The following is a 20556-nucleotide window of genomic DNA, read 5'->3' on the forward strand; positions in this document are numbered from 1 at the left end:
TTTCCCTTCCTACTATCTTTTTTTTTTTTTTAACATATAATGTATTATTTGTTTCAGGGGTACAGGTCTGTGATTCATCAGTCTTACACAATTCACAGCGCTCACCATAGCACATACCCTCCCCAGTGTCCATCACCCAGCCACCCCATCCCTCCCACCCCCCACCACTCCAGCAACCCTCAGTTTGTTTCCTGAGATTAAGAGTCACTTATGGTTTATCTCCCTCTCTGGTTTCATCTTGTTTCATTTTTTCTTCCCTTCCCCTATGATCCTCTGTCTTGTTTCTCAAATTTCTCTGATTGACTTATTTTGCTTAGCATAATACCCTCTAGTTCCATCCACGTTGTGGCAAAGGCAAGATTTCGGTTTTTTGATGGCTGCATAATATTCCATTGTGTGTGTGTGTGTGTGTGTGTGTGTGTGTGTGTGTGTGTGTGTGTGTGTACCATGTCTTCTTATCCATTCATCTGTTGACGGACATCTTGGTTCTTTCCATAGTTTGGCTTTTGTGGACATTGCTGCTATAAACATTGGGGTGCATGTACCCCTTTGGATCACTACATTTTTATCTTTGGGGTGAATACCCAATAGTGCAATTGCTGGGTAATACTATTTTTAACTTTATGAGGAAACTCCATACTGTTTTCCAGAGTGGCTGCAGCAGCTTGCATTCCCACCAACAGTGTAGGAGGATTCCCCTTTCTCTGCATCCTCGCCAACATCTGTTGTTTCTTGACTTGTTAATTTTAGCCATTCTGACTGGTGTGAGGTAGTATCTCATTGAGGTTTTGATTTGGATTTCCCTGATGATGAGTGATGTCGGACACTTTTTCATGTGTCTGTTGGCCATTTGGATGTCTTCCTTGCAGAAATGTCTGTTCATGTCCTCTGCCCATTTCTTGATTGGATTATTTGTTCTTTGGGTGTTGAATTTGTAAGTTCTTTATAGATTTTGGATACTAGCCCTTTATCTGATATGTCATTTACAAATACCTTCTCCCATTCTGTCGGTTGTCTTTTGGTTTTGTTGACTATTTCCTTTGCTGTGCAAAAGCTTTTTATCTTGATGAAGTCCCAATAGTTCATTTTTGCCCTTGCTTCCCTTGCCTTTGGCGATGTTTCTAGGAAGGAGTTGCTGTGGCTGAGATCGAAGAGGTTGCTGCCTGTGTTCTCCTCTAGGATTTTGATGGACTCCTGTCTCACATTTAGGTCTTTCAACCATTTGGAGTCTATTTTTGTGTGTGGTGTAAGGAAATGGTCCAGTTTCATTCTTCTGCATGTGGCTGTCCAATTTTCCCAACACCATTTGTTGAAGAGACTGTCTTTTTTCCATTGGACATCTTTCCTGCTTTGTCGAAGATTAGTTGACCATAAAGTTGAGGGTCCATTTCTGGGCTCTCTATTCTGTTCCATTGTTCTATGTGTCTGTTTTTGTGCCAGTACCATACTGTCTTGATGATTACAGCTTTGTAATAGAGCTTGAAGTCTGGAATTGTGATGCCACCAGCTTTGCTTTTCTTTTTGAACATTCCTCTGGCTATTCAGGGTCTTTTCTGGTTCCATACAAATTTTAGGATTATTTGTTCCATTTCTTTGAAAAAAGTTGATGGTATTTTGATAGGAATTGCATTAAATGTGTAGATTGCTCTAGGTAGCATAGACATTTTCACAATATTTGTCCTTGCAATCCATGAACATGGAACAATCTGGCTATTTTGTGAAGAAATACCCAATTGTGAATATCTGTAGGTCTTTTTTTAAAAGCCAGAATAGAGTGAAATTCAGTTTTCAGTATAAAAAAAGTATACAGTCTGATAGGTTGTGTTCTTGGAGGTGAGTAGGGGAAATGGGATCACTCAGTTAATATCCCTCTTTTTCTACTAGTTCCCATCCAGTAATTTATCTGAACATCTTGACTTCCTCTGGTTGAACTCTCAGGTCAATAAATCTTCAGTATTTTGCCTGGGATTGTGTCTGGTTGTGTGAAGGCAGCAAGAAGACCTGTATGGTCTAAAAGTTTTTAAAATAGATGGTTAAGAAATTCTGTACCTCTGCTATCAAATATAATCAACTTCACAAATTCCTGAGCCTTTCATGGGTATGGAGGCATGAATTGGCTTCCTTTTTTGTTTATGTCTTACTTCTTCAGCTTTCTCTGCCTTTCCAAGTCAGTTAACATTTGCATATCTGTTATCAGGGATCTAAAATTTAAATGATGTCTCTCATCCACTGATATCTCTAATGGCATTTTCTTTTACCTTTTGGGTGTATTCTCTTTGTTAGTTTTTTGGGTTTTTTTTTTAGCAATTATTTTGTCATCATTTAACTGTGGCTTCAGGAGGCAACAGAGAAATACTTGCATTCAGTCTATAATGTTCAACCAGAAGTCACATCTAATATTGTATGTGCTTTTAGTTTACATAGTTGGCCATACTGAAGAATACAATTTAGTATTCTATTCTTTTATGTATTTTTTTTAAGAGAGAATAGGGGGAGGGGCAGATGGAGAGGGAGAGAGATAATTTTAAGCAGGCTCCACATTGAATGTGGAGCCCAATGCAGGGCTCTATCTCATGATCCTGAGGTCATGACCTGAGCTGAATCAAGAGTTGGATGTTCAATGGACTGAGCCACCCAGGCACCCCATCTTTTATGACTTTTTAAGCATTTTTCCAAGATAATATGTCACTACTTTTTTGAACACTAGGATGATAGTCACATAATTCACTCTTATTTCAAGTATACAATTGTCTTGTCTCTAGCTTCTCTTTCTGTCGCTTCCTCACCCAACCATGTGTGTCTGTGTGTGTATGTGTGTGTGTGTGACATATGCATGATGGTTCTGGGAAATGCTACTGAACCATTTGAATATGGGTAGAACCAATCATCTCACATTTATCTTATGGTTTTATGAAAATAATGTTCATAATATTTGAAGAGGGAGAAAATGTATTTCATTTAGCATTAGGAAAAATTGATCTTTTATCTTATCAGTTATGTCTGGTGAGGGATATAAATACTGTACTTTAAAAAACTCTGTATTGGGCGCCTGGGTGGCTCAGTTGGTTAAGCAACTGCCTTCGGCTCAGGTCATGATCCTGGAGTCCCAGGATCGAGTCCTGCATCGGGCTCCCTGCTCAGCAGGGAGTCTGCTTCTCCCTCTGACCCTCCCCCCTCTCATGCTCTCTCTCTCTCTCTCATTCTCTCTCTCAAACAAATAAATAAAATCTTTAAAAAAAAATAAAAAAAATAATTAAAAAAATAAAAAAAAATAAAAAACTCTGTATTACTTTTGTTTCCTGCTTGGACTGCTTTTTGTATATATTAATACTCTAATTAGCTTATCAGTACCTGATCCTTTCATATTTGATATTCAGGGCACACAGAGCCAGCTATTTTTTTATTTGGGTGTGCACATTCCTTTAGTATAAATCCCAGGAGCCAATATGTGTATGATAGTAAATTATGGGTCATGGAAAATATATTGTAGTTTTCAAAAATCATGAGACCTTACGAAATTCTAATCAGTAAAAAAAAAAAAAAAAAGGCACAGGCCCTATTTATATTTACCAAACCACCACCAAAACACCAAAAACCAAAAAACAAAAACCCAAAATAGATATGGCTGCTTTCACTCCTCCACTTCTCTGTTTACATTACTAACCCATCTTTCCTTGAGCCTGACACTCCTTCCTCCTAACCTGGGGGTTTGATGGCTGTTGACAATGTTGCCTGTGCTTGCTGCCCTACCCTTGCTTTGCAAAATAATAGAGGGCAAGAGATCTGGGAAAAATAACAAATAATCGTCATTTAACTATGAGACATTGTTATCTAGAAAGAGCCATATTCTATGCTAAGACCAATTCTATACACCCTCCCCATCAGTAAAATGGATTCAGAGGCCATTTGGCTGAAATTAAACACAGAGAAGAATAGATGGGGTGAATGTAATAGGAGAACTGCCTCAGGAATGCTTTCCTCATGCAGATTACAAGATTGGCCTAGAGACAAGATATAATAAGGATGGGGAACTTCTCCTGAACAGACAGATGTCTGTGCAAAGTCCCAATCTTCTAAAAACAGTGCACTGGTAAATTCTGCCCTTATAATCACTTTCCCAGGTGGTGGAAGGAGTAAAGAGAACTCACAAATTTGGACCAAATTCTAAAGAAAAATGAAGAAATTACAATGATGTGGAAATGATAGAATTCTGAGTTTCATCAGAATTGAGAGTGTCAGAATGGGGGAAGGGAAAGCTAAGAAGTAATCATACATATGCTCCACACTATAAGAAAGCAGTTTTAAGAAAACACAAAAAGACAATTAAATGGCCAGGGAGAAGAGGATTCTATAAATAAAATTCTTTCCTTTTGACTGGGAATGTTTCTGATGCAGAAGAAAGTTCAATGTATTTGATGATGTACACGGCCAGTTGTGAGTTTATATTCTTAAAGAACAGGTACAGAAGTTATTGCCCTTATAATCTTTGAATTCCAGGAAGCTTGGACATAGATTAGTACACAATTGAAGTAGCTAAGCTCCTTAGCTTGAATGTTTTGATTAAGTATTTAAATATCCTGCCTTTTTTTTTTTCCAGCCAGGAGAGATTAAGAATCTGGAATTACCCTCCCACTGTAATCAACTAGAAAAGTGGACAAAATATAGGAAACACCTATTTTTAGATATTAGATATAAGGTAACAGTGGACTTTATCCCTGAGAAAAGAAAAATAAAAGAGGTGAGCCTCCCTTCCATTTCCTAGGTTTTCTGTCCTATAATAATTCTTAGACTATGACACAGAAAGAGTTTGACAATCTTCTGGGATTAATGAGACAGAGATTAGATTTCAGGGAATTAGAATTTATAGGACGAGAGAGGATAGAGCTACACAGAGAAAGAACTTCAGAAATTTGCATGGGTTCCCTTATGTTTTGACAAAATACCAATCTGTAACTATATATGATGAGACCCCATGAAGCTGGAAAAGAGCAGCTTCCAAGGAAGGAACAATTACTGGGGAGCTGTAAGATGAATAGTCCACATGCCCACACATTAATTATTAGAGTTTCTTCCATCCGAACTAGAGAGACTTCACTGAATACAAAGAACATTTAGTAGAGACTCCACAAGGGATATATCTTAGAAATGGGACTAAATTAGCTCCAGAAAAAAGCTCTTCAAGACTCACCCTAAAAAGACTTTTCAATAACCTTAAAAGGACCAAACTAACCTGCCAGTAAGTTACCTACTGGTCAGAAAATATTTGACATTCTTTAAGGAATACAATACTCATTCCCAAATAATATGACATTCACAAGATCCAGTATCCAATAAAAAATTACTAGGGAACAAGACAATGATGTCCACTTTTGCCACTTTTAGTCAATATAGTAGTGGAAGTCCTAGCCAGAGCAATTAGGCAGAAAAAGAAATAAAAGTCATCCAAATTGTAAAGGAAGAAATAAAACTGTCACTGTTTGCATGTGACATGATATTATATATAGAAAATCCTAAAGACTTGTTGGAACTGATAAACAAATTCAGTAGTTTCAGAATACAAAATCAAAATATAAAAGTCTGTTACATTTCTATACACTGATAGTGAACTATCAGAAAGCAAAATTAAGAAAGCAAATCCATTTATAATTGCATCAATAAGAATAAAATGCCTGGGAATAAATTTAATCAAGGAGGTGAAAGAACTATATGCTGAAAACCATAAAACATTGGTGAAAGTAACTAAAGATATAAATAAATGGGAAGATATTCTATGCTAATGAATTGGAAGAATTAATATTGTTAAAATGTTCATACTACCCAAAGCAATCTACAAATTCAATGCAATCCCTATAAAAACTCAATGGCAGTTTTTTACAGAAATAGAAGAAATAGGGGCGCCTGGGTGGCTCAGTTGGTTAGCGACTGCCTTCGGCTCAGATCATAATCCTGGAGTCCTGGGATCAAGTCCCACATCAGGCTCCCTGCTCGGGAGGGAGTCTGCTTCTCCCTCTGACCTCCCCTCTCTCATGCTCTCTCTCTCTCAAATAAATAAATAAAATCTTAAAAAAAAAAGAAATAGAAGAAATAATCCTAAAATTTGTTTGGAACCACAAAAGACCCCAGATAGACAAAGCAGTCTTAGGAAAGATGAACAAACCTGGAGGCATCATTCTTCCTGATTTCAAATTATGTTACAAAGCTATAGTAATGAAAACAGTATGGTATTGGCATAAAAACAGACACACAGATCAACGGAACAGAATGGAGAGCCCAGAAATAAATCCACAAATATATGGTCAATTAGTTTATGACAAAGGAGCCAAGAATATGGAAAGTCCTTTCATATTTCATATTGAAAACCTCTTCAATAAGTAGCGTTGGGAAAACTGGACAACCACATGCAAAAGAATAAAACTGGACCACTGTATTCCGGCATATACAAAAATTAAAATCGATTAAAGACTTGAAAATAAGCCCTGAAGCCATAAAATTCCTGGAAGAAAACAGACAATAAGCTCCTTGACATTGGTCCTGCTTATGATTTTTTGGATTTGATCCCACAAACAAAAGCAACAAAAGCAAAAATAAACAAATAGGACTAAAACTAAAAAGCTTATGCACAGCAAAGGAAACCCACAAAATAAAAAGGCCATTTACCAAATGGGAACGAATTTTTGCAAATCATGTATCAGATAAAGGGTTGATATCCAAAATGTATAAGGAACTCATACAACTCAATAGCTAAATAAATAAGTAAATAAATAAGTAAATAAATAAATAAATAAATAAATCTGATTAAAAATGGGCAGAGGATCTGAATAGACATTTTTTCCAAAGAAGACATACAGATGGCCAACAGGTACATGAAAGGTGCTCAACACCACTAATCATCAGGGAAGTGAAAATTAAAACCATAATGAGAATATCACCTCACACCTCTCAGAATGGCTAAAAATCAAAACACAAGACATAACAAATGTTGGCAAGGATATGGAGAAGAGGGAACCCTTGTGCACTGTTGGTAGAAATGTAATTGGTGCAGCCACTATGGAGGAGCCTCAAAAAATTAAAACTGTCATATGATCCAGCATCTCTGCTTTTGGCTATTTTTCTGAGGAAAACAAAAACACTAACCTGAAAAGATATCTGTGCCCCCATATTCACTGCAGCATTACTTAGAGTGTCCACTGATGGATGAATGGATAAAGAAAATACCACATTGTGTATATATATGTATATATGTGTGTATATATATATATAAAATGAAATATTATTCCACCTGAAGAAAAGGAATTCTTGACGTTTACAACAACATGGATGGACCTTGAGGGAATTATGCCAAGTGAAATAAATCAGACAGAGGGGCACCTGGGCGGCTCAGTCAGTGAAATGTCTGCCTTCAGCTCAGGTCATGATCTCAGGCTCCCTGCTCAGTGGGAGCCAGCTTCTCCGTCTCCCTCTCCCTCTCCCTCTCCCTCTGCCCCCACTTGTGCTGTCTCTCTCTCAGTCTCTCTTCCTCTCTCAAATAAACAAATAAAATCTTTTAAAAAAAGGAAATAAGTCGGAGGAAGACAAATACCATATGATCTCACTTATATGTGAAATTTTAAAAACCTCATAGATACAGAGAACAGCTTGGTTTTGCTAGAGTTGGGGGGTGGAGGTGAGTGACATGAGTGAAGGTGGTCAAGAGATATAAACCTCTCATTATAAAATAAATAAGTCCTGGTGATGGACTGTGCAGCATGGTGACTATAGTTAATAACACTGTATTGTATATTTGAAAGTTGCTAAGAGAATCTTAAAAGTTCTCATCACATGAAAAAAATTGTAACTATATAAGGTGACAGATGTCACCTGGATTTATCATGGTGATCCTTTCATAATGTATACAAATATTGAATCATTACGTTGTATACCTGTAATTAATATAATGTTATATGTCCATTGTATCTCAATATAAATAAAGTTCAACACCCCTTTAATTCCTTTCAACTGAACAAAATGGTTTTGGAAAAGGATACTAAAAGTGCAACTTTCTCCCCAGAGTATGAAAGACCTACGTATCCACAAGCAAATTGTGAGAGAGGATGATACTGAAAAAACCACGAAATACTGCAAACTGAAGATGCATGGCAAGAAAATAACTTGAGTGTGGCTATGACACATCAGTGCTGAGAGGAATTAATCAGATAAAAAGCTTACCAGGGGTGCCTGGCTGGCCCACTTGGAAGAGCCTGTGACTCTTGATCTTAGGGTCATGAATTCGAGCCCCACGATTGGGTGTAGAGATTACTTAAAAAAAAATACATAAACTTAAAAAAAAGTAAAAAAGGCTTAACAAACTTTGGAGGATATCAAGAACCAACAGTCTGGAGAGAGAATTAAATGAGTCGTTTCACAGAGGGTACATGGGACAGTGATGGAGTAGCTATTTTGGACACACCTATTGTGGCAGTTTCCTAACATGGCCACCAATTCTCTGGCACTTGTTTTATCTGTGCTTGTGACTGCTTCAGTCAATATTGTACAGAAGTGACACTGTGTTTTTTGACCCCTGGAACACTCATTCTTGGAGCCCTCGATGGACATTTAAGAGGTCCATCTTACCCAAGGCTGCCATCTGACCAGGAAGTGCAAGTCACATGGAGAGGCCACACGTAGTTGTTGTGGTTGACAGTACCATCTAATCATATATTTTAGCCATTTTATCCAAAGCACAAAACACGTGAGTAAAGAAGCCATCTCGGAAACGGGTCCTCTCACTTAGCTGTTGACCAGCACCCAGCCATTTGTGTCACTCCCAGCTGAGGGCCCAGACATCATGGAACAGAGAAGAGCCATCCCCACTATGCCCTTTCTGAATTTCTGACCTACATAATCTATGAGTTCATAAAAAATTTTGTTTTACAGGCTGGCTCAGTTGTTAGAGCATGTGACTCTTGATCCTGGGGTCATGAGTTCAAGCCCCACATTGGGCATAAAGCTTACTTAAAAAAATTTTCTTTTTGTTTTACACCACTAAAGTTTGGGGTAAGTTGTTAGGCAACAGATGTTGATCTGTGTTCAGAACTGTGTCTGCCCCAAATTTATATGTTGAAGCCTCTGTACTCAGAATGTGACTGTATTTCAAGATGGGACTTCTAGAGGTAATTAAATTAAAATGAGGCCATTAGATGGGCCCTAATCTAATCCAGTTGGTGTCCTTATAAAGAAGAAGGGATTAGGACACACAGAGAGACATCAGGGATGTACAGACATGGAGGAAAGACCATGTGAGGACACAGCAAGAAGGAGGAGGTCATTTGCAAGCCAAGGAGAGAGACCTCAAAAGAAACCAGACCTGCTGACACCCTGTTCTTGGACTTCTGGCCTGCAGAACTATGAGAAAATAAATTTCTGTTGTTTAAGCCACCCAGTCTGTGGTACTTTGTTATGGAAGTTCTGGCAAACTCAAGAAAAATCTTTCTCTCCCCACCCCCACCCCCATTCCCACTTGATTCTGTCAAATCATTGAGTGAACCTCAGACTCCTCCCCTACTTTTTTTGTGCTGGATTTTTTTTTAAAGATTTTATTTATTTATTTGACAGAGAGGGAACACAAGCAGGGGGAGTGGGAGATGGAGAAGCAGGCCTCCCGCAAAGCGGGGAGCCCAATGCGGGACTCATTCCCAGGACCCTGGGATCATGACCCGAGCCGAAGGCAGACACTCAACTACTGAGCCACCCAGGTGCCCCTTGTGCTAGATTTTTAACTTAAAATCTAGACCTGGACTCCTGATCAAACCCAAGGAACTGGCATTCTCTTAGCAGTAATTGGATCTGAGATTTGGGGAGAATTTGAGGATCTTTCCAGTGTGGGCTCACAGGGCAGAAAGGGCCAGTCTGCAAAGGCAAGCTGATAGAGCAGACACCCAGAAATGAGCAGGTAAAAGAGATATGGAAAAATTCTTAAAGATTTCCTTTTTCTAGTCTAATAGAACTTTCTTAAGGCCCAGCTATATTCCAGATATTCTGAGAGATGGCCTAGTATTCTTACCATACTCTCCATTTTGATTAGGTTAGCTCAAGCTGGATTCTATGACTTGCAACTAGAGTCCTAAATAACCCAAGTGTCAAGTTTGGTCCACCAACAATGGATATTTGTGGGGCAGGGGCCGAGACAGAAGAACGTGATAGGACTCCTGACCCCAGCTCTTGCTCCTGGCACACCCAGAAATAACTGGAAAGACCTTTGGTGAGGTCAGGAGCAAGGGGGCAAGATGAATCAGGGAAATTTGAGTTATTACTGTAAATGTGATCTCATTTGTACTCAGCCTTGAGTAGAAATTTGAGTTACAGAGAAATAAATCAAAAAGAATGACAGAAACCTGTCACAGTAGTGCCAGGCAGGCCAAAACCCAGAATGAACTGGGACTTTAAAAAGTGCTAAAGAAAAAAAACCACTCCAGAAAGAAACACAAGAAAAATTGAATCTGCTGGCAGTGTGTTTTGAAATGGTTGGCCAGGATGAAAAAAAATAATAATAACAAAATAAAACAAAAACAGTCTTTCAGGAAGAAGCTCTATGGGCCAAAAAGGAAGCTCAGGGAAGGCCTGTGACCTAGCTGTTAGCAAGAGAGGAAAAGGAGGCATCCCATCCTTGTTCCTTGCTTATCAATCCTGACCTAAGCTTGGTCGCTAAGCAGGACTGGAGGAGGAGAAGAAGAAAGGCTGGAAACCTGACCTAGGGAGGAACTAGGGGGTCAATACACCAGCCAGAAACTCAGTCATAGCCAATGACCCAGAAGCTTCTTGTCCCTTTGCAATGGCACATACACCCTGATAGAGAAGCAGATCGATCCTGATAGGCACATGAGCCCTGATAGCAACATATATCCTAATAGCATCAACATATATGGTAAACTGAATGATTGTCCCTGAATACATGTGCCCTAGGGGAGGATTATACTTCCCTATAGCACTGATGTCAGGCCAGGCCATGAGATTTCCTTTGGCCAATGAGGTGTCAGCAGAAGTGCTATGTGTCATTTCCGACAGTCACTTTTAGACCCAGTGTGTGGTTTGCCATTTCTCCTTTTTCTCAGTGATGAGACTGGCAATGTTCCAGATGGAGGCTGTTCTATCAACCAGTGTCCCAGGGTAAAAGCAATATGAGCAAAGCTTACTGGTTTGTCATGAACATGAAGTGTAATGAGAAATAAACCTTTGTGTTAGCCATTGTGATTTGGGAGGCCGTTTGTTACCGCAGCACAACCTGGCTTCCCTTTACTCTTACAACCTGCAAGATCAATAGCACTGGGGATGAGAATAGAGCATATCTGGTCTCCAGGGACAATCTACAGGCTCTAGAGGATGGCAGTGGAAGAGTATTATAGGAAGACCCAAGACAATCTGCCAAAAGCTCAGGGCCAAGATAAACGTGAGAATTGTCTGAAGAAAGCAGGACATAAGAAATCCCCTGGAATACAAAGTATATTATTCATTTTTACTTCAACTGAAAACACAATGGGCTGCTGATGTCTGATAAAACAGAGGTTGTGTTAATGAAGAGGGTTTGAGGGCATGTTGAGATTTTGTTTTGTTTTTCAGCTAGGTCCTGAGCCAAAAGGTAAAGTGAGGATTGAGCTGACTTATTTGAGGAGGTGGAGCAAATGATGACAAATGCACACATACTACCTGGAAGCACCACTGTTTGGGGATAGAGTCTTTCTTTTTTTAATTAAAAAAATTTTTTTAAGATTTTATTTCTTTATTTGAGAGACAGATCACGAGTTGGGGGGAGGAGCAGAGGGAGAAGGAGAAGCGGACTCCACCCTGAGCAGGGAGCCCGATATGGGACTCGAACCCAGGACCCTGGGATCATGACCTGAGCCACCCAGGCGCCCTGGGGAAAGTCTTTTGAATGTAGAATCCAGAAATGGCAGTGCTCTACTATTGATCCAGGCCACAACCCCCTTTTCACACAGTCTCTGTCTCCCTTACAAAAGCCAGTTCTAACCTTCTATTTAAATAAGTTCTCCATTGAAGCCTTGCTTGCTTTATGCAGCAACCTGCCTGGAGACAGGAAATATGCCCTGAAACTTTGCCTGAGGGCAAGGACCCTGTTGGTCCAGGCACCAAATTTCCTTCCTGCCATCTGACTCTCTCCCGGATTCTGAGTGTTCCACATCAGACTCCATTCTAGGTTCACTGATAAGACATCAGTACCATCTTGGAATCATCACCCTCCCGTCCTTGCTGGCCCTTTGCCTGGAATAAAACAGGAATTGTTGGGACCCTGGGTCATCTTTCTTTGCTTGCCAACCCGAGACCCTGCATTTGTCTCAAGGTTCCGTCAGCCCACCCCATTCTGGCCCTCCCTGGGTGACTAACACCTGTGCTCAGCTCTTCTCTCCTGCTGCAAAGCTGTGCTCTTCGTGTGTGGGCATGTCACAAATCAGGGTGACAACTATATGAATGAGGGGGAGATTCAACTTTTAAAACCATCTCCGATGTAGGAAAAGATGTTAGGGTTCGAAGCCAAGGGCCAAGAAAGAATTCATGAGATGTCATTGGTGCAAAAAGGTGATTTTATTAAAGCATGGGGAAAGGCCCATGGGAAGAAAGAGCTGCACTGGGGTCGTAAGGAATGAGTGGCCCATTATATACTTTCAAGTTGGGAGGGGGTTAGGGATAATGTAAGCCTCCAAGGAATTTGGAAGCAAGGTTTCCAGGACCTTGAGGGGCCTAGCTATTGTTGGGAAGAGATCATTTATTACCATCTAATAAAGCCTTAGTCATGAGACCCTTCAGATGTATATCGGTGGGTCATATGCTTGGGGGCTGATTGCCAACATGTATTTTGGGGTGTAGAGATAAAGGAAGTTTCTAAAGGAATTTTTATATGTTAAAGGAGACTTTCAGGATCCTGGGGATTGGGCTAAGATTACCTGTTGCCTTTAGCGAAGTATTAACTTCTAGGCAGTTGAGTCCCTAAAGGAATGTCACTCTGCCTGTTTCAAGGATTTGTCAATGGGCTGTAGGTAGTAAGGAAATTTAATAATTTTTCTTCTGCCTTTGTTTCTCACATCAATCTCAGCTATTTTTCATGAGTGATCAAAACCAATAGGGAAGAATCCACCAGGAAGGTTTTATTAGCAAGGTCAAAAATGGAATTTCAAGAGTCCAGGATGCGGAGGATCCAGGATGACAGGTGTTCATTAAAAACAAACAAACAAAAAAAAACGGGCCTGGGGTATGGTCTGTTTGACCAGGGGAACCAAATGTCTATTGCAGTTACTAAAAAAGTTATCAAAGGAAAGGAGATATTAATCTTCGTCTAAATTATTTTTGCCTGTGGGGCGCCTGGGTGGCTCAGTTGGTTAAGCGACTGCCTTCGGCTCAGGTCATGATCCTGGAGTCCCGGGATCGAGTCCCACATCAGGCTCCCTGCTCAGCAGGGAGTCTGCTTCTCCCTCGGACCCTCTTCCCTCTTGTGCTCTCTATCTCTCATTCTCTCTCTCTCTCTCAAATAAATAAATAAAATCTTTAAAAAAAAATAAATTATTTTTGCCTGTCTATGTTTGGAAAAGGTTTTGGGCCCTGACTTGTCAGATTGAGGTCGGTCAAGATGGCTGGATTAAAATTTTAACTTCAGCAATGTCATGACATTCACACAAAGTTAGAGGGACTATTCTACATTTAAAAAGACTGAAGAATCATGAAAACCAAATGCAGCGTGAGCTCCTTTATATGATCCTAGATTGAAAAACAAACAGCTAAAAAAGCATTATTTGTATCATAGGGAAATTTTATATGGTCTGTGTAGAACTTTATCAAATGTATTAAATTGCTGTTAATTTTCTTTTTTAAAAAAAGATTTTATTTTTAAGTAATCTCTACACCCAACTTGGGACTCAAACCCACAACCCTGAGATCAAGAATCACATTCTGGGAGTGCCTGAGTGGCTTAGTCATTAAGCGTCTGCCTTTGGCTCAGGTCATGATCCCAGGGTCCTGGGATTGAGCCCCGTATCGGGCTTCCTCAGTCTTCCCCCTGCTTGTGTTCCCTCTCTTGCTGTCTCTCTGTCAAATAAATAAATAAAATCTTAAGAAAAAAAAGAATCGCACATTCCACTGACTGAGCCAGCCAAGCGCCCCTTGCCGTTATTTTTCTAAAGTGAGATGATGATGTCATTTTGAAGACAACGTCCTTGTTCTTAGGAGATACACATTGTTGTGCTAAAATAGTTAAGTGTGAAATGGTATGATGTTTCCAACTTTCTTTCAAATAGCTAAGAAAAATAAGAATTACACATAAGTAAAATCTAGGTGAAGAATATACAGGTACCTATTCATCTTTCAACTTTTCTATAGGTTTGAAAATTTTAAAGAGGAAATTTTGTCTTGAGAAACCATTGAGCGAAGAGTAACTTGGGGTTAAATGAAGAATCAAGGAAAAGCCAAGATTACTGTGTTCAATTATATGTGTTTCCTCAACTGCCTCACAGGAAAATGGTGGGGCTTATTCAGAATGTCTCCAAAGAGCAAAGGTAGGATCAAGGCATGGGAGAGACCAGAAACTAGATTTGAGCTTAACATAAAGAAAACCTGGCAGTAAGACTCTCATGCCTTGTCTACAGCCAGCTCCAGTAGCAGACAGAAGACGGTTTTAAAAGTGATAATGTATTGGTCACTTAATATGATCTTTGGATTTTCATTATCAGAGTGACCAGCAGAATTAAGGGAGCTGCTTGAATTTCAGTCTAAGAGCAAGGGAATATCCATACAGAATGAAAGTTAAAGAAAAGATTTTCTAAATTATGGAATAAAGCTTGTTCAAAACACTGAAAGCAACGTATCTAACCATTTATGCACGTATTAGATCATACAAACAGTGGTGTAAGAGATGATTCCACCTGATACGTAAGATTTTGCCCCTTTCACTTTTCTTTAAACTCTTCTCAGTAGTCAAGATGAAAGGCTTAGTCTTGTGGTTTTATATCTCCAACACCTCCCCAGAACTTTTAGCAAGGTACAATACTTAACTAAGGACTGAAAAAAATTAATTTATTTTTATTTTAATGGTTGCCTTCTTTTTAAAGTAACTTTCCTGGATTTCCATTTATGATATAGTCATATATTTTTTCCACTTTAAGTAAATATATTATAGTCTGAAAAAATATATTATAATCTGAAAAAATTTAATCAAAAAATTATACCTGGGTGGCTCAGTCAGTTAAGCATCTGCCTTCAGCTCAGGTCATGATCCCAGGGTCCTGGGATGAAGCCCCATGTTGAGCTCCCTGCTCAGCAGGAAGTCTGCTTCTCCCTCCTCCTCTGTCCCTCCCCCAGCTTATACTCTTTGTCTTTCAAATAAATAAATAAAATCTTAAAAAAATAAAATAAAAAATTATACCAAGGGATATAACAATATGGCAAAAGCTGTGCAGGGGATATTTAGGTATTTGTCCTGGAAGAGGTTCTTTTTCTCTCCTGTGTAACTGAAGTGCTAGAGGCCATTCATTTGCAAACAAGACTCATCTCTAAGGAGAGCTGCCTCCTTTGATGATGAGCCTCTGAAGTTCTCCAGGGTTGATGTGGACAGATGCCATCTCTTCATGTGGAATAAAGCTACAAAAGTAGTCTGTCTTCCTGGTTCTCTCTTCACTGTCTTGAATCTTCTGCAACCTCCCCTGAATTGCAATTCTTTGCATGCTGGTCTCCAGCCCTTCAGTTGCTTTGTCTTTGATGACTTTCAAGTCTTTGAAGACTTAACAAATACTCTGAGAGAAGGCTCAGAAATTTCCTTGATTGCTACTTTCCATGCAGTATTTCCAAACCTCAAGAGATGATTGAGAGACATCATATAATATGGTAGCACCTACATCAGATTCAGTACTCTTTACAATCTTTTCTTTAGCATTGAACATCATTTGCCCTTTTGAAACATGGATACAAGGACATCTTACTTTCTTTGACCTTCTTCAATTTGTCCTGTCATATTTCATTTTATACTATAGGCAAGTGCTTTCTTTCCTTTTAGTGTTAATAACTTGATATAATATGTTTTCCTCCTTTTTCTCTGAGACGTTAAAAACCATAGTATTATAAATTATAGTACCAATGGGAATCAAAACAAGCCAAGGTAAACCACTGAACCACCCTGCTTGAGAATACAGTTACTCTTGATCACAATAGAATCAAATGGTCTACCTTGTACAAACAAATCCCTCCCCATTCTTAGCTTGCTGCCGCTGATTGACCATTCAAATAATAGGGGTGATTGATTAATTTCTCTTGAGCATCATAGTATAACATATCTATGAATTTTTTTGAAACCACAGTGTTCATAAGTAGAAAAATAGTGTTAAAACCCAGTTTTCTTAATTTAAAAATTGTATATTGAACATTTGTACACCTGAAAATGAAAGTATTATCTAACAATGAAAATTCTTGCCTTGTGAAGCAGTGATTTTCCTTTTATAGGATCCTTACAGATGGTGACTGGATGATCACATGTTAGAGTTACATTTGTGAAGTGGGATGGTGTAACCATTACTGCCTCACGAATTCAATATTATATAAAGTTTCTGTGGCATAGAAGGACAATTTAAATGATATATGTGTTTTCCTGTGTCAGCCCAGGCAGAGGAAAAAACGAAGATGATAGTTCTGCCAAAATTTGAATCAGACCGTACATATTCTGAATTATTACCAGGTTGTATTAGTCAAAACCAAATTATTAAAATACCTTTCTGGTGAAATTCATTTCTCACACAGATTTCCTCCGAATCTTTCCTGTAAAGTAAAGCTAGTGATGTCTCATAAGAATGTGCACCTTGGCTGGGTAAGTAAAATTTTCTAAGTACAAAGAACACTTCAAATAATTCATGAAGTATAATAAACATACTCAGGCATGTCAAGTTCAAACTTTGATGTTAATTAATGACTCATTTTTTTACTTACAGTTGTTATATAAAATCTTATTTTCATCTTAAACACAAATGAAAAGTTCAGAGGAAAAACCAAGACACTAGAAGGAGGATGGGCATAAAAACTTCCTCTTTGATAACTGGTTTCGCTATTTTGTATTAAAGATTTGCAACGAGGTTGCCTGGAGAATTAAATCACTAGGAAATTTTCACTCAAATGAGGGAAAAAAGCAGTTTACTGTAAGAGTAAAAAAATATTTTTTTCTATATTTTATATTGCTCTGTATTGTTTTCAAACCCAGTTTTCCAGAGCCAGGGTTTCAAGGACAACCAGAGTCTGATGTTACTCTCTCTAGATTTGCTTCCTGAAGCTCATCTGCCTGCAGCCTAGCCCGCGTCATGCTGGTGTCTCCTTGTCACACACACGCTCAGCATAACCACTTAGAGCTTCATGTATATATTTGCCTAGCCTACATTTACATTTCCTTTCCCTTCCACCTATTCCCATTTTATTTTTTTTAAGATTTTATTTATTTATTTAGCATGAACGGGGGGGCATAGAGGGAGAGGGAGAGAGAGAATCTCAAGCAGACTCCATGCTGAGCACAGAGCTCAACTCGGGGCTCGATCTCATGACCCTGAGATCCTGACCCAAGCCAAAATCAAGAGTCAGACACTTAACTGACTGAGCCACCCAGGTGCCCCAAAAGCTCACTAACTTAGCTGTCTTGTGTTTTGGGGTTTTTTTTGTTTTGTTTTGTTTTTTAGTAGGCTTCTGGTGCAGGGCTTGAACTCACGACCCTGAGATCAAGACCTAAGCTGAAATCAAGATTTTGCTTAATCAACTGAACCACCCAGGCGCCCCTTACCTATTCCCATTTAGAGGAAGAAGTTGTATGGCTCCTTTAATACAGTTCTGTCATTTTTAAATTGAGAACCTGTAGCCTAGCAGAACCATTTGAGATTTGCCCAATCAAAAAAGGATAAGCCACATCATCTCCACGAGGTTTGATTGTTCCCAGTGCACTCATTTATCTTCCTCTCACATGAATTCCCTCAAAAGCAACATCTTTCTACATCTTTGCCAATACTTGTTATCATCAGCCTTTTGATTTTAGCCTTTGCAGTGGTGTGCAGTGGTATCTCATTAGGGTTTTATTTTGTATTTCCCTAGTGAGTACTAATACTGAACATGTTTACATGTGCTTATTTTCAAGTCATTTATTTTCTTGATGAAGTGTCTATTAAAATATTTTGGCCATTTTTTGGGGGGCTACTGGTTTTATTATTGAGTTATAAGTTTTTTCATTTTCTTTTCCTTTCCTTTCCTTTCCTTTCCTTTCCTTTTCTTCCTTTCTTTTTTAAGTAGGCTCCACACCCAGCATGGAGCCCAATGCAGGGCTCAAACTCACGTGTCTGAGATCAAGAACTGAGACAGAATCAAGAGTTGGATGCTTAACCTACTGAGCCACCCAGGCACCCCTAAAAGTTTTTTCTTATATGTATTTTGGGTACAAGTCCTTTATCAGGTTTATGTTTTGCAAATGTTTTCTCCCAGTTTATGGCTTGTCAGTTCATTTTCTTAAAGTTGTCTTTTGAAGAGCAAATATTTTCAGTTTTGATGACTCCAATTTACCAACATTTTCTTTTTTGGAGTATCCTTTTGATGTCATATCTAAGACATTTTTGCCTAACCCAAGATTGCAAAGACTTTCCTCTTTGTGGTTTTAGTTCTTATATTTAGGTCTACAATCTGTCTTGAGTAAGTTCTTATACATGGTATAAGGAAGACGACTAGGTTTATTTTTTTGCATTTAGATATACAGCTTTTCCAGCACCATTTCATTTGTTTAAAAGATAATTCTTATCCTTTTAGATTTCCCTGGAAACTTCATTAAAAATACATTGACCATATATGTATAATTTATTTCCAGACTCTCTATTCTGTTCCATTGATCTATGCCTATCCTTATGCTAATATCACATTGTCTTAATTACGGAAGCTTTATAGTAAGTCTTAAATCAGGTAAGGTAAGTCCTCTGACAGCGTCCTTTTTCAAAATGATTTTGGCTCTTCTGTTTGTATTTCTCCATAAATTGCAGATCTTCTTGTCAATTTCTACAAAAGCCTTCTGGGATTTTGATAAGGATTGCGATAAATCAATGGGTTAACTTAGAAGGAACTGCCAACTTAGCAATATTAAGTCTTTCCCATCCATGAATATGAAATTCTTCTCTATTTAAGTCTTTAACTTCTTTCAACAGTCCTATATAGTTTTCACTGTACAAGTCCTACATTTCTTTTGTTAAATATATTCCTAAGTATTTTGATCTTTTGATATTGTGAATGAAATTGTTTCCTTAATTTCATTTTTGGATTGTTCATTGTTAGCTTACAGAAATAAAATTGAGTTTTCTATGTTGGTTTTTGTATACTCTGACCTTGTTAACCTAGATTGCTAGTTCTAGTTGTTTGGGTTTATATATATATATATATATATATGTATATATATATATATATATATATATATTCCTTCTACATACATGACTCTGTCATCACAAATAAAGACAGTTTTACTTTTTCCTTTCCAATCTATATGCCTCTAATATCTTTATATTTTTTTGCACTGGGCAGAATCTCCAGTATAATTTTGAATAGAAGTGATGAGAATGGACATCCTTGTCTTACTCCTGATTGGGGGTGGGGGACAGAATACAGTCTTTCACTTCTGTGGGTGGTATTAATTGTAGGTTTTCAGAGATGCCCTTTACCAGGTTGAGGAAGTTTGTTGAGAGTGTTTTTTTTAAACCATAAATAGCTATTGAATTTGGCCAAGTGTTTTTTCTACATCTATTGAGATGGTAATATGTTTTTTTTTTGTCCATCGCTGTATTAATATAGTGCATTACATTAATTGATTTTCAGATGTTGAACTAACCTTGTATTTCTGAGTTAAACTCCACTTGGTCATGATGTATAATTGCTTTTATATATTGCTGAGAATGGTTTAATATTTTGTTAAGGATTTTCCTTCTATATTCATGAGGGACATTGGTCTGTAGTTTTCTTATACTGTCTCTGTGTATGTGTCACTTTTTGACTTGGAAACAATACTGTACGTGTGTGCCTTAAGGTCACAAATACAACAGTGAATAGTGTTCACTATATTCTCTACTCTCATGGAGTTTACAGTCCTGTTGGAAAAGTCATAAATACTAAAAGAAAAAAAATGTTATTTTAGATATACAATTATAATTGTGATTGCTTTAAAATAAATAAATAATGTTATATGATTGTTTAAAGTTATGGAACCAAATGGAGAGGGGTAGGTGGACATTAAAAAAAATTTAATTCCAGTATAATTAACAGTGTTATATTAGTTTCAGGTGTACAGTATAGTGATTCAGCAGTTTTATGCATTACTCAGTGCTCATCATGATAAGTATACTTTTAATCCCCTTCACTTATTTCACCATCCCCCCACCCCCTCCCCTCTGGTAACCGCCAATTTGTTTTCTATGGTTAAGAGTCTGGTTTTTCTATTTGCCTTGTTTTATACTTCATTTATTTTTGTTTCTTAAATTCCACACATGACTGAGATCATATGGTATTTTGTCTTTTTCTGACCATTTTTTAATT

At 38.2% G+C, this 20556-nt stretch overlaps 1 long non-coding RNA gene across 2 annotated transcripts in view; it reads left to right on the forward strand.

Moving 5' to 3' along the window:
* LOC141370208 (uncharacterized) overlaps positions 1–20556 on the forward strand; it is a 94459-nt gene that overhangs the window by 67018 nt on the left and 6885 nt on the right. For both annotated transcript variants that reach the window (XR_012374075.1, XR_012374074.1), the window contains exon 3: positions 16765–16831. This is a non-coding gene — a long non-coding RNA (uncharacterized lncRNA). The remainder of the gene's footprint in view (positions 1–16764; positions 16832–20556) is intronic.

The sequence above is a fragment of the Callorhinus ursinus genome, unplaced genomic scaffold (genome assembly GCF_003265705.2).
Source record: "Callorhinus ursinus isolate GAN/ISIS: 27379988/994484 unplaced genomic scaffold, GSC_fseal_2.0 scaffold28, whole genome shotgun sequence".
Lineage (NCBI taxonomy): Eukaryota > Metazoa > Chordata > Mammalia > Carnivora > Otariidae > Callorhinus > Callorhinus ursinus.